The sequence below is a fragment of the Schistocerca gregaria genome, chromosome 2 (assembly GCF_023897955.1).
Source record: "Schistocerca gregaria isolate iqSchGreg1 chromosome 2, iqSchGreg1.2, whole genome shotgun sequence".
Taxonomy (NCBI): domain Eukaryota; kingdom Metazoa; phylum Arthropoda; class Insecta; order Orthoptera; family Acrididae; genus Schistocerca; species Schistocerca gregaria.
The window spans coordinates 404330997-404345862 of NC_064921.1; the positions used below are offsets into that span (position 1 = coordinate 404330997).

General features: G+C 43.5%; 1 protein-coding gene across 5 annotated transcripts in view; it reads left to right on the top strand.

Annotated features, from left to right (window-relative positions):
* The window catches only part of LOC126322757 (uncharacterized), a 672754-nt gene that overhangs the window by 586360 nt on the left and 71528 nt on the right, over positions 1-14866 (top strand). The gene's annotated exons all lie outside the window — the stretch shown is intronic.

A 14866-nucleotide genomic window follows, 5' to 3' on the forward strand; every position in this document is an offset into this window, starting at 1 on the left:
GTTCAGATATGAAGATTGTGGAGGCCAAGGGAGGTGCGACAGTTCATCCTCGTGCTCACAAAACCCACAAAACCAAACCTGGACGATAAGAGCTGTGTGAGTAGGGGCCCTGTCATGTCGACTTCGAACTCAGCATCATCATTTGGGAACAAACACTGTACTGTGGGATGGACCTGACCAGCCAAAATTATCACATAATCCTCAGCAGTATGCGACCTTGCTAGCGCCAGACGCAAGCTCAACCAGTTGTTGGAAACAATGTGAAACAAGACACATCCGACAAAATGACGTTCTTACACAGCTCAATAGTCCAGGTTTCACAGCTTCGGCACCAAGTTTTCCTATTACGGAGCTTTGCATTCACTGATGTATGGTTTAGCTCACCATGCAATTCCCAAATGGCGCAAATGGCTCTGAGCACTATGCAACTTAAAATCTGTGGTCATCTGAGGTCATCTGCTTAAAACTGCCGGGGCAGGATTTGAACGTGCGACCGTAGCAGTCGCGCGGTTCCAGACTGAAGCGCCTAGAATAGCTCAGCCACCACGTCCGGCTGCAGTTCCCAGTTGACGATGCTCCCTTCCTGTTGTTTTGTGCTGATAGGCTTAGAGACTGCGACATTCACTTCTGCAGTGACTTTTGAAGCTGTCGTCCTCTTATTTATCGCCACAACTCGTCTGAGTTATCATGCGTCACGATGACTCAACACACTATTTCGCCCGCGTAACGACTTAACGAATGGTGTTTCTTCGCTTTCCCTGTATGAGGTAGAAATATTCGATCCCTGCCTCTTGAAACACGAAACACTTAGGCTTTATTGGCTATGGGAGAACCCACCATACAATCAGGAACAACTTGCCACATCCGTATTCACTTAGCTGCGCCATAATGCACTCACAACTACACGGAGCTGTGTGCTGACCACAGCTGACACCTACAACGTGTTGTGGACACTGGACAGGTGCCGCTCGTAATGAAGTACCACAGTGGAACCTGCATCCTTGGGTAGCATCTGCATTTATATTCAAGCATGTATTTCTCGCGGTGTTTTTAAATATTTTTGCCTAACTGCTCGAAATTAAAAAATGAGGCTCTAGTGCTGTGCACTTGTCAAGCGTCGTGTAAAATCGAGGTTAAATTTTTTTTACAAGCCTGTTTCGTATCACACGAGCACACCAGTTTTGAAGCAGCAGAATTAGCACAACCGGCTGAGGCGGCCGACTACAACTTCAGCCGTGCTGCGTTCGAGACTTTTATTTTTTTAATGTTCCTCCAGAAATTTATATCGTTACAACGAATTTCTTTCGTAATTGGGCAATAATATTGATAATAATAATAATAAATTATCAATCCATGTGGTGTATTTGTAGCGCCATTTAGTCAAGGTGTAATACAGAATACTGGTAAAATGATAATGATAGATTCATCAAGCGCGTATGAGAACTACTGTGTGCAATACCCAGAACTGGTACAGTGTGGGTAGACTTCACTGCAATATGCGTGTTAATGTATCGACGAATAAAAGATTATTTTATGACTGTCCCACCCCACGGAAGCACCTCAATGATTGTTATTATTATCATTATCATCATTATTATCGTTGTTATTCCTAGTGTTTCCTCACGAAGAAATACTATTTCTTGCAGTATGCAATTGTTTGGTAGAAAATTAGAAAAAAAGTCCGATTACGCACCTCAGTGTTCGCTGACGTCTAGTCTACCGCTTTAGGTGTTTACGCCATTGTCACTCCTAGGCAGCTGGTGCTCCATCACAGTATTCAACTGACTCGCAAGCTATTCTTTCACGTTCTCAATGGGAAGATACTCGATCTGTTGATTTAAATTGTCAATGGGGAGATGCTCGATCTGTTTATTTAAAACATGTGCGGATAAAAGTCATATGTCAAATATGCGAATTTTCTTAATTATTACCGTTTTCATCGTAGAGCCAACCTAAGATCAATCTAAAACGTTGTTCAGTGTATGACAGTCGTTACACAACGTCGTATTCTTAGTGCTAGTCACCATAAAATGAAAAACACAGTTAGTTGTGTAAACTGACAACGTTACTGACTAATATCAAATATTGTTACAGAGCTCGTATTGCTCTGAGGATGGTTCGTCAATGAGCCGAAACCGGTAATCAATAAAGAAAATTTTCTTTCTTGAAATTTTTATGTACAAATATTTTGACTCGTAAGTCTTTGAACGTCGAAAAGCCCCGAGAATCGAATGTCACTGCCGTGGTATTTGCTATGCCTAAAATGTACCAGGCAGTTCAGTAAATAACGCTCTACTTTTTTTGTCTTATAACATACTTATTGTTAAGAGTTAGAAGTTGCTGACAATATCGGTCGATATTTCATTTACTTGTACTATTTTCCTACATAGTGTCCACCAGCTTCTCTACCCTATATCATAGTACTATGAATACGTATTCCATGTTGGTAAAGGCTTTTGTCCTCAGTTCGTAGTCAATGCTTTTACTGCATGAATTACGCTCTCATCTTTTGCTAAGTGTATCCGACACAGAGAAATTCAAATGGCTCTAAGCACTATGGGACTTAACATCTGAGTTCATCAGTCCCCTAGAACTTAGAACTATAATGTTACTTAAAATCCGTCTTGATTGCATTTTTTTTATTCATATGACCGGTTTCGGTTCATTCAGAACCATCTTCAGATCTGTAAAAATAATGATACTAATTTACTATTTTACGGAAGCAAATCTTTTTCATCCTATGTAATCAACATCAAATGTACCAGAACGTACCTGATGTTTCAGTTACAGGAGTAACATGTCCAAATCCAGCAATTTTCACATGCTACGTCACATAAAATCGGTTGGCAGAGTGCACGTCATTTATATTACTTATAACACTATTACCGACAGGTGGCGTCTGGTACATTTGTTACATTCCATTTGCACATACTGTATTCAGAAGATCTTTTTTTAATATTAAAAATACTTAATTAAAATATGTAGATGTCAAGGTTAAAATCTGTACTTGTCAGAATTAAAAAAAACAGTAAAATTATCATTTTTATACGATCTAAAAAACATAGGGCGATTTATATATCTATGGTGCTGGTGTGAACTTGTTTTCCTCTACGGTCTGCTTCCGTGGTTCCCGCCATTTCAGTGTTGTGCCGCGGTCCGCTCAGTAACATTATAAAATCACTGATTGCTGTTATCCCATAAAACATTATGTCTGTTTTTGCAAACTTAGAACTACTTAAACCTAGCTAACCTAAGGACATCACACACATCCATGCCTGAGGCAGGATTCTAACCTGCGATCGTAGCGCTCGCGCGGTTCCGAACTGAAGCGCCTAGAACCGTTCGGCCAGTAATAGAGAACATTAAGTGACCCACACAGATGGATGTCTGGGCCACAGGTTAATCGATTACCGAACTCTCACTTCCTGGTGCCTTTAACTCTTGTTATCATCGCCCAGCGATCATCCTATCAAGAGCATCATTATCATGCATTATACGGCTTCTTATTCCGCAGTCAGTTCAATCGAAACACGTTGCTTGTAACGAGTATGTTGCGTAGATATCATTTTGATGACTCAGTACAGCTCTGAAATCTGTTGGAATTGTTCGAAATCTCACAGACATGTAGAAAAAAAAACATCATATTTGAAGCACCTATGACTAAAGGGCGACACAATTAGTGAGCCGCGTAGACGTTAAGCAGAGCTGTAGTACACGCCAGGAGACATATATCACCAGTAATAATAAGGAAACATCATCCCTTGTCACGACTGATTATTTTTCATTAAAATAAGATACCTAAAAAGACGGTTTCCTGTATACATCAACGATAAAAAGAAAAATACCTGGTGCTTTGCATATTAAACGACTCTTATACTAGATCCGCGGCTAAAATTGGCAACCCACTGGGTGTACGCTTCCCTCGCGAGCGATTGGTAGTCATTTCCAATGTCGCAGCGTCATGGAATAATACTAGCCTCTGCGGCTACACAGCACGTGACAGTCAGCTGTCTTTTGTCTGCAGCATTAGCTGCACAAGGAGGAAAAAGTGAACGTAGTTGTGAGATTATCATTCTGAAGAATATAAAGGGAAAATGTTACAGAAGTATCGATACATATTCATATCGATAGTTCTTACGGTCTGGAGGAAGATACGAAAAGTGGAAAGTAAGGATCTGTCAATAAACAAAACGATTCAATATACTTACAGAATGTTTAGTAGTTATCAATAACGTCACATCCGTTTCTTTTACATGCACTTCAGTCTTCAAGGGTGCATGTTGCTAGTGGATGTCCCATGTTTCCCGATGTCATCCGCCCATTTCCCAGTAGGTCAGCGTCTCGGTCTCTTCTGGTCTCCTGGAATCCAGAAGACAACTTCTATCGTGTTCCTAGCACTCATCCATATGACAACATGACCCTCCCACCACCATCTCATTATCACCTCAAACGTAATTACGTCCACCGCTCCAGACTGTTCCCTCATTATTTCGGCATTTATTGAATGATTTATGCGCTATGAAGAGTTATAGAAAGAGAAAATGAAGCCTTTTTAAACCATGTCGTCCGAATAGTTTATTTCTTCCAAGTGTGAACAATGTGTCCGTTGCTTTTCGTTACAGCTCGTATTTGTGTTTCACAGCTTAAGGGACGCACGATAGTTAGCGGCTGTTAGTAAGTAGCAGCCTTCCATTGTGTTTTAGCTACTGTTAAAATTTTCAACAGAACAACACAATACCAGATGCTCATGTAGGCGATACGAAATGTACATTTGTACGATTTGACAGGAATTCTCAATGGACTCGACACAACACAAAAGGAAAAACTATAGTAGGAGAAATAACGTGAAATGGCAGTGTGAGTCAGACAGGAAGATGCAAACGGGGGAAAAATCCACGTCTGAACCCGTGACAGTAAGATGGCCTGTACAGATTTTCTATAGGTAATGCATACTGTCTAATTGAAAGCATCCGGAGACCTTATGTAAAGTAGAACTGAACTCTAGGTATCACAAGACAGAGAGTCTTTTGAAAGAAACAGGGAGCACTTTGTAGCCAGTGGAGGCACAGTAATAGGAGAATGAGTTTGTCAGGATAGTTCAGTGACTTAGAAAGTGGACAAGTCAGTCGATGTCACCTGAGTAAGAATCCATCAGGAACATTTTAAATTTGTAATGTTTCCATGAGATGAGGTTCAACAGCCCTCAGTTGTTTGTTTGTCTCATTAATCATCTGCCGGTTTCGGTTATTAACGATCATCCAGGATATAGGGTACAACAGACTGGTTGAAAGCAACCCATATTCCTTCGAAGCTGAAAATATAGAAATTATCCAGTGAAATTGTACAAACTATTTGTCTTAGAATACTGACAGTCATATATTATGTCAAACAGGCAGACATCACAGGAGAAAAAGACCTGTCTTGTGGATGGGAAGCGTTGCCGCATCCTTTCTACGGCCCGAACATGAGTCCACCAGACTTGGAATTGTTTCCAAAGTTGAAAAAATCTATACGTGGACATCGTTGTCTTCCTCTGGAAGAGCTTTCCACCACTGTTACCCGGTCCATTCGACCCGTGAACAGATGTGCTGTCCTGGATGAAATAATAGAGCTTCCGAGACGTTGGGATTGAGCTGTAGAGAAGCAGGGAGACTATGAAGGACTGTAAAGAGATATTGAAAAAAATAATTAAAATAATAAACGTGTAAGTAAAAAAATAGTGCGCATTATCTATGAAATGTCCCTGGTGTGTATGGATTTTCTGTAATAATGCAATTTTGCTTAAAAAGAAGTCGTAGTAAGTGTGTGTTTTGTCTAGCCATCTTCAAATGGATACCTACAGTGAAACTGTGTCTTTACTTTCTGATTTCCGTGTCCACTAATGTATTGTCTAATGGTCCAAGAGACAGGATCGACAAATTGTTGGAACTGATCCATTTAATTGGGCTTGTTGGCAGCACTGCCTCGCCATTAAGCACCCGCTCCGCCCCTCCCCCCCAATCCCAGAGGTCCAGTCCAGAAGCAAGGTTGCGGGACGGGCAGGCACAGGCCAGGGGTCCACCTGTTGCGCCCACGGTCGCCGCGCCGCGCCGCGACGTAGCAGCGGAGCAGGCGTGCCGCTGCCCTTAATGAACCACTCCGCGAGCTGCACGCACCGTGTCCCCTATCTGGACGACCCATTTCGCCGTTAATTGGAGGGACAGGAGCCGAAATTTCGTCTTCCCGCCGGCCTTCCTAGCCGGCGCATTAGCGGAGGAATCCGCCTTATCTGCGACGCGACGCCGCGCGACTTGGAACGCACATTCCTGGATACGGGCTCCTCACTGACCTCCCTTCTTTTTGCGACAAGCTTACACTGAGTCCGCTACCGGTACTTTAGAAAAAGCGGGACAAAAATGCAAGAGCAAGCTGTTGGCATCGAATGAACTCTTTCCTTAAATCTTTCGAATTCAGTTTACCATGTGATTCGTCTTATACATTCATACGAGGAAAGCAACCCAGATACACAATGTGAGACTGAATCTCCACGAACGTAAAGAAGCAAAGGTGACGCGAAACTTTGGTGTCTCATGAAAGAACGGCATTCGGATTGTTACTTACCTTGCTATATTAATTTATGCTCTACTTACCTCGATATATTAATTTATGCATAATTTAGATTATTCTCTGCGTTTATCAACATGGCCGATGCAGGCAACACATTGTAATGCGGTGGATCTCCGACTAGACTTGAACGCGTATCTAGAGTTTCAGCTCTTGATATAGGATACTATTTACACTTGTTTCCAAATGTTGTACAATAAAGAAGTAAGTCGACACTTCTTAATCAGCTAGGTAAAGGTTAGGAATGACAACAGCCATCAGACGAATTCAGAGGCGCCGTTAGGATCTTAACAGACCAGAATAATCATGATAAAAATGGGTCCAGGCAACTTAAATGGGAATCTTTGGAACAATGGTGTAGTTGATGCGAAATCCTGTTGGGTTAATTTAGCGAACACGTATAAGAGGAACTCTGGAGAAATAAGGGCAGGTAAGAGAAGCAGTCATTTTATCCTCCCTCGTTACGCAATTGAATTAGGACATGGAGTTGCTAATATTGGTACGAAGTATCCTCCAGCATATGGCGAGCATAGCGTACCCAGGGTGTTTCAAAGTCATAAAATTTAAACTAAAAATTAATAAATTTAAAATTAAAAAAGTCTTGATATCAATAAAATTATTAAAAATGTCAAACGGTTTCGGTCAAATAGTGACCATCATCAGACCACATGAACCGAAATGTAAATGCAATATAGATTTCGAGGAAATCACTAATAAGAGTTAATCCAAGGTACGTAAAATTTGAGCGAAATTAAAATAAGTTATAGGCATGGTGGCAGGTGGGGGTGGTGAATGGAGCACAGGTATCGTGGATGCATGAACGTTAGCTACTGCTTAGTGTACGAGGGCTGAGGCTTAAGTACTGGATGCTCCACGCACCACTTATCGCAACAGGTCAGCAACAGCTAATCAGGTATGCACTACGCAAAAAAATATAAGTACTGTACAGATAAATCAGTTGTAAAAAGATTAATAAGAAGTTACATAATATTACACGAATGTCTGATGTATAATGCAATGTGTCAAATTGCATTTCAATAGATGATGGACAATGTACAGGAGAACAGCCAATTGAAATCGCCTGTCTCCTATGGGCAACTGAAGGAAACTCGTAGAGCGTAATTATATCAAAGATAGAACTAAGTGACTCCGTTAGTTTCCGTCCAGGGCTGGTGGAGAACGTTGTCAAAGATGCGACAGCAATTCGCTGCCATAGCGTGCGAACGTCAGGCAGAAAAGCTGTTGGTTTGCTTGAAAACCACGGAAGAGCGTTGGAAAGTTGCGAAATTACGTTCCCCGAGCACTACTGCACTATACGCCACTGTCCGACGTCATCGTACATTAACCCAAACAGACAGCAGATGGCAGCATTAGCATAGGAAGGTATACAATGTGTACCAGCGGGGACGTGGAAAACGGTGCAGCCGTTTTCATAATGCGGAATCGTCCAAAACGCATGACCATTGACTTCCGGGACAAGGGTGTAAGAATTTATGAAACGGCTAAGTTGGACCTTTACAGCAAGCGCCTGTTTCGTGCACCCGTGCTGTCTGCTTTCGTCGGTAATGAAGTCTGGAATTTACACACCAATAATACAACTAGAGATCCGCTGACTGGTGATAATTGGCCTTTTGAGATGAATCACATTTTGTGCTCTATCGAACAGATGGCCGTTAGCATGTAAGGAATGAAACGCCTTAAAACAAAGATCCTCCAACAATTTTCAGAAGGATCCTGGCCAGAGGAGGGAGTGTTATGCCCTGGGAAATATTTTCGTGGCATCACCTGGGTGATCTCATCATTCTGGGAAGCACAATGGATCAACACAAGCATGCAGTTTGCTATTCCCTGGCACTATGGTACCTGCCAGCAACGCAATGAAATGTGTCATATGACTTGCAGAGGATGTGCTTGGTTCGAAGAGCACCGGCATGAGTTTACTGTATTGCTCTGGTCACTAAATTCCTCTATTTAAACCGAATCGAAAATCTGAGTGTACCACCAAATCGGACTGTTTGCACCATGAATCCTCAACCGAGAAAAGTAGCGCAGTTGGGCAAGGCACTGAAATCGGCATGGCTGCACATCCATTGTGGTTCCTTCCAGAACCTCGTTATCTCTCTTCCTGCTCGCCTGGAACAGGATCGCATAGCAAAAGGTGGTCATTCGGGCTTTTGACATGTGGTCACATTAATGTGACTGGACATACCTTCGTATGGATCATACCAACTTGTTACAATCCTAGCAGCTCCTTCCTGATGCTTACTTGCTAAGGACTCCAGACACTGAAACAATATTCTATTGGTGGTTGCACTAGCGTCTTGCACCTGTTTTCTTTATAGATGCTGTAATTTTTGGAGACCAGTGCAAACCGGCGAACAGAGAGAGGGAAATTTCGCAGCAGCAGCTCTCGCTGCTCGGCCCCGCGCCTGGACCGGTGCCGGCTCCTCGCAGGAGGCTGGGACCCCCGGCGCGCCGCCCGCTGCCGTGATAAATATGTCCCGCTCGGCGATAGCGACCCCGGCCCATTAAGGCCTTATCTGCGACCGGGGTGGCGTGGCGTACTGCGCGGCTCTCCACAACCTGCTGCGCGCTGCCTTCCACTCCGCTCATACACAGCCACAACTCTCGGACCGTATGCGCCCGCTTTCTGTCAATACGGAATAAACTCACCCGGCAAAATTATAGTCGCCACCTTGAAAGAGGCCAATGGTAGCTTGGTATCGCTGTAGATGCCGTAGATCGCTAAATATGAATCAAATGACCAAGTATGCGTTACTCTTTCTTTTACATCTTCACCGTAGATAGCCTAAAGATTAGAACTGCCGTGCTCGCACTCAGACAGCCCATTACACCTCGTCTGCCCTCCTCAGTCCCCAGTTCATGGTCCAGAAGACAGCGTTGCCAAAGTCACCGAAGTGGCGCCAAATAGAAAGACTTGCACCAGGAGACCGAACAGGACTCCGAGTCAATAATGCCATACCATCATCTCATTTCATTTGTTCCTCTAATTAATCTAATTTTAGTCCCACATAATTGTTTGGAACAATCTGAAAGCGCTCGCGAAACGTAGCAATTAACACCACCATACATAGAAGGTACATGGGAAGCAATCGACAACTAGCGGGACCAGATGGATATGGTTTACAGGAAAAAACTAGCGAACTCTCTTCGTCGCCAAATTTAGGCGAACATCAAGGCTAGAAGCGATGTTACACGGTATTACCGCGACGTCTTCTGGGAGTGACTAAGTTCATGTTTAGTGAGTTCAGTTTCTCAACAGATACACTGATGTTTCATAATAATATGTATATAATTAAAAGCCATCTCCCACTCCATCTAGCTGACTGGTACAGCAACCATGTAGAGATTACTCCTTTATAAATCAGTCCTGATTATGAAAATATTTCTTTAATGATGTGTTACGCAGCAGGACAATGCAACGTGTCACACAGCTTGCAGTGCACGTGGATGGAGCGAAGAGCACATGAATGTGCTGTACTCCCCTGGGCACGAGAATCCGTGTTACCACCACGATCGGACTGTTAGCACCATGGTTACTCAACCGAGAAACCCTGCTCAGCTGGTCACGACAATGGAGTTGGCGTGACTCCGCATCCATTTAATGTTGTGTTTCGACTTTGTAGGGCATCATCAGATTACGGGGACCAAATTATTTTGTCAACATGTTTCAACCCAAGATCAAACTACACGATTGAACACCACAGATAATTTTTAAAATTCTGTCTGGAATCGTTTGGTGTGAAACAGCAGGCAATAAGACATATATGTGTGCAATATGTGTCACATACACGTATGTTCAACATCTCGTCCTAAGAAATTGTACCGGTTTCAACCAAACTTGGTAAGCAAATTACTTGCTCTCTTCTTCGATATACTGGATGTGAGGAACAAAGACTGTGGTTACCGGATCCCTACCTAATTCGAGCTATGCGCTAGCAATGAGACGGTCCGAGCGCGCTTCAGGGACGGACACAAAGCTTCAAAAAAACGCGGTATTTTCCCACTTTTCTATCAATGTCGGGGATCCAAGTGCGTATTCCGCTCCAATATGCATTTTGAACTTGTCACAAACGATCATCCTAGCTGATACTCTGGTCGGAGTAGCAAGATCAACTGCAAACCCCTTCTTCCGTTGAAAGAAGTATCTGTCCTCCACAGATGCTCTGTTGCGAGATGTAGTGAAACTCATCTTCCCTTGCCGACTTCTGTGGCACCATTATTACTGCAGAGACCCAACAAGATATGCAGGCACATGACTGGACGAAAAGCTACTATCTAAGTGATTCGTCGATGTAAATACCGTCGTTATTTAAATAGAATATTGTTTGATATTCGTACAAAATGAGTGAGCTGTGGAGATTGCAAGACACTTTTAGGTATCTATGTACTAGCAGTTGACTCCAAGACATAATGCTCAGCTGCGAATAAAAGAAACAGAAAAAGCCGAAGAAACTGTAGCTGTGGTTCAGCTCTTAATTTCTTCTGATGGTCCGAGTGCCAGAGCAATAGCACACTGAAATATGTTAACAATGATCCTGAAGGGCTTAATGAGATGGTTGTATGCGCGGCTTTAAGAATTTTAAGAATACCAGTACTTCGGCTCCTGGAAACATGTTCTAGGTGAGTGATTTGGATGCAGAGGGGATTGAAGAGCAAGTGATGTGAGAAAGAATGTTTAATGAGTTTAGTGAAGGGCCAAATGACAGGATGTGGGGGGTAGGAGGTAGATAGGGTTGCGGTTATGAAGGGAAAGCCATCATTTGGGTATTACCCACATATGATCTAGTTGATAGGATGATCTCAGGATGTTATCAGGGTTTGGAAGGGAAAGGCGGTAAAAATTACACTAGCAAGGGACATGCAGCATATATAGAAGCTGGACAAGTGGGGTGTGATGACAGAAATTTGGCAGCATGGCGTCAAGCATGGGAGATAAAGAGTGGTTTAGAGATACGATTTGTCTGCGGTCTGGCGTAGGTAAACTAGATGGGGGAACTTTTATTTATTTGCTTCACGATAATGGTAGGGAAGAATGAAAGGATATGGAAAGTTGAGTTCATGACGCTCAAAGATTTGGTACCTATAGTACAACTCGGGGAGGGGGGAAGGGGGGGGGGGGGAGGGAAGTGGAGATCCATACGACATCTGCAAGACGACAGTGGGGTGGATGAGGTCTTGTAGGTATATACGGCAATCGAGTGGTTTAGTCTTCATTTTGGCCAGTTTTCTTTCATAGTGGCTTTTTTTATGGCTAATTCGTAAGTGTGGATTGCATGTTAGCTTTGGTAGAGTGTTTCGGCAAGTTATTTTAGTGTTTTAATTAGGTGAAATAAACGGTTGTGGACTGTAAGAGATCTCAAGTCCAGGGGGATTTTCCTGTAATTATTACCTGGAATTTAATTTTTTTGTGCTTTTCATTCTCTACACCTAAAGGCAGAGGAGGCTGTACTGGGCTAGCTGGTAGCGTGGCATGTGGAATCCCAATGGCGTTATTTCGGCAGGACCTTCAAAACCAAGAGAAACATTCCCAAAACTTTGGTGAGAATCGAGGGATTGGAACTTTTTTATTTAATTCTAAAATACTATGTGCCAGAGAAAAGGAAACTGAAAATCGTCTATATGTATTTCAAAAACCTCTGGACAAAATAATGTCATGAGAAATCGTGCTAACTCTTGATAATGGCATGAGTGCAGCAAAGAAGAGAGCCCAAAAATTTCTACAGAAGTTCCAAATCCATCTGGACACACTTGCAGACCATTTTATCCTGTAGAGGTACCGAGTGACACGGTAGTCGATTGCTACGTTTCACCTGTTGTTGCAAATGATTCCAGACATTTATTACGGGTTTAATGTTGGGCGGTTTAGCGGGTCATTCGAGCAGTGACAGAATGCCTGCGTCTTCGTCAAATCAGTAACTTCGTCGTGCAGTCCTGTGAACACAGCTGCTGTCATCTTGGAAGTCGAGGGGTGTCCAGACCATAATCACCATGAAGAAGTGGTGGGAACCGCAACACTGGGTCACACTGCTGAATGAAACATGTTGGTTCACAGTCACAGTAACCTGAATGAGTCGATTCACGTCGTGCCATGGAAAACGGCCAAAACCATAACGACACCCACCACATGTTCCAGGTTAAAGTCTTATAGAGCCTTTGGTGCAATCGACGTCTTGCACAGTTTGAGAGGGGGCCAAATCGTGACTTGCCGGACAACACTACACCCCTTGATTCAGCTGCTACCCAGTTTCTGTGACGTTTGGCCCACCGAACACATGCTGCCTTATGTACCTAAACTCCAAATGTCCACTGCTTGCAGTTCCGTTTCCAATATTCTCACATAAACTGTTTGAGACTGATATGCATCCACCGTTAGCAGCAGTTCCTATTGAGCATTCAAATCCACTGTCGCTGACTAGGCGTTGCTCTCATCTCTGGTTCCTTTCGGTTTCGATGTTTCTCCGGCCACTGTTCTTAAGCAGGATTATGTAACTGTAAGTACTACACCATACCTTGTAGAAAGGCTAGAAAGCCCAGTTGATATATCAACAAACAGAGCAGCTTCCAAACGCGAAGGCTGCTTTTTTCATCATTGTGTACGGCCTTCACGTCAGGTCTACTTACTGCGCTGATTCCATTTAGCTAATTGACTGACTCTCTCTCTCTCTCTCTCTCTCTCTCTCTCTCTCTCTCTCACACGCACACACACACACACACACACACACACACACACACACACACACACACACACACACACACCATTTTTGTCACCGGCAAATGATCACATGATAGCATGGTACCAGTTGTACTCCGCTTACAGCGCTCCAAAGTGACCCGTGGGCTCTTTATGAACTGATGAATAAACTAAAACTCTATTAACAGTGTGTCTGAATTGCAATACAACACTGACTGAGTGGGGCATGGGTTTCTAAAAGTTCTTGATGAGTTTCCGGAAGTAAATAACACCAGATGTCTACGCACAGGTCCCGCGATTCCCGTAAAATACGGGCTGGTGGGATGCATGCGCGGAGCTTGCGCCGGATAGAGTCCCAGATGCATTCCATCGGGTTCAGATCAGGCTAATTTCATGGCGAATACGTCAGCGACAGTGCCCCATCGTACTGTAGCACGATTCTAACCTTTTAATACGGGCTTTTATTTTGCTGGGAGATGGCATTGCCGTCGGGGAAGACATCCAACATTAAGAGATGCAGACTGTCCGCAGTAATGTTCACGTAGTCCACAACTGTCTTGGTGCCTTCGAGTAATACCACAGGTCACACGGAATCCCAAGTGAACGTCCCTCACACTATAAGCTCTCATAATATAACACTACCCCTTCTGCCCTGTGTCCGTGACCCGATCCATGTTCCAGTTAACCGATCGTCTTGATGTCGGCGTACCCAGAAACAACCATTGATCTATGTAGCAAGAGACTTGATTCGACCAAAGAGGCGACGTGTTGCCATTTATCAACGGCCAGTCTCAATGATTCAGTTGTAACTGACGATATCGGCTGGGTAACGTGGCGGCCGTCTACTGTGGAGCCCAGGGTTCTCTGAAACGCGCGTACACTAGGGTGTGTCACAGACCACCGCCAGTCCTGCTGTAGAGAGGGGGAAAGTCTCCACGTTCTGTGATGAGGCGTGGACATCCAACACCTTGTCACCCACTCGCAGTTTTACCGTCCTTCAACGGCTTCATAGGTGACTACGGGAGTAACACGCGAACAGCGATTAGTTTCACCATTTCTGAGACGCTCACTCCCAGAGGCCGGGTCATAGTAATGGAAAGTCGTTTATGTCAGTGTATTTCCCCATTTTTGGCCTATATTGTCTTATTGTGGCTCAGAAAACGAAGACTATGCTAAGTGGCTGGGAGTTGTGAGGCCGTAAACATTGATCAAGTTTAAAAAGGTTTATTGATAACACAATCTAGCAAATCGCAGCGAATGAGCATAACAAACTCGGGAGTTGTGAGGCCGTAAACATTGATCAAGTTTAAAAAGGTTTATTGATAACACAATCTAGCAAATCGCAGCGAATGAGCATAACAAACTCGGGAGTTGTGAGGCCGTAAACATTGATCAAGTTTAAAAAGGTTTATTGATAACACAATCTAGCAAATCGCAGCGAATGAGCATAACAAACTCAGAAGGAAATATAACTTACACTCTAATACAACAAATACGTATGAACCTAACATGTAACATAAAATGCAAACTCAGTAAAATGCCGGCCCC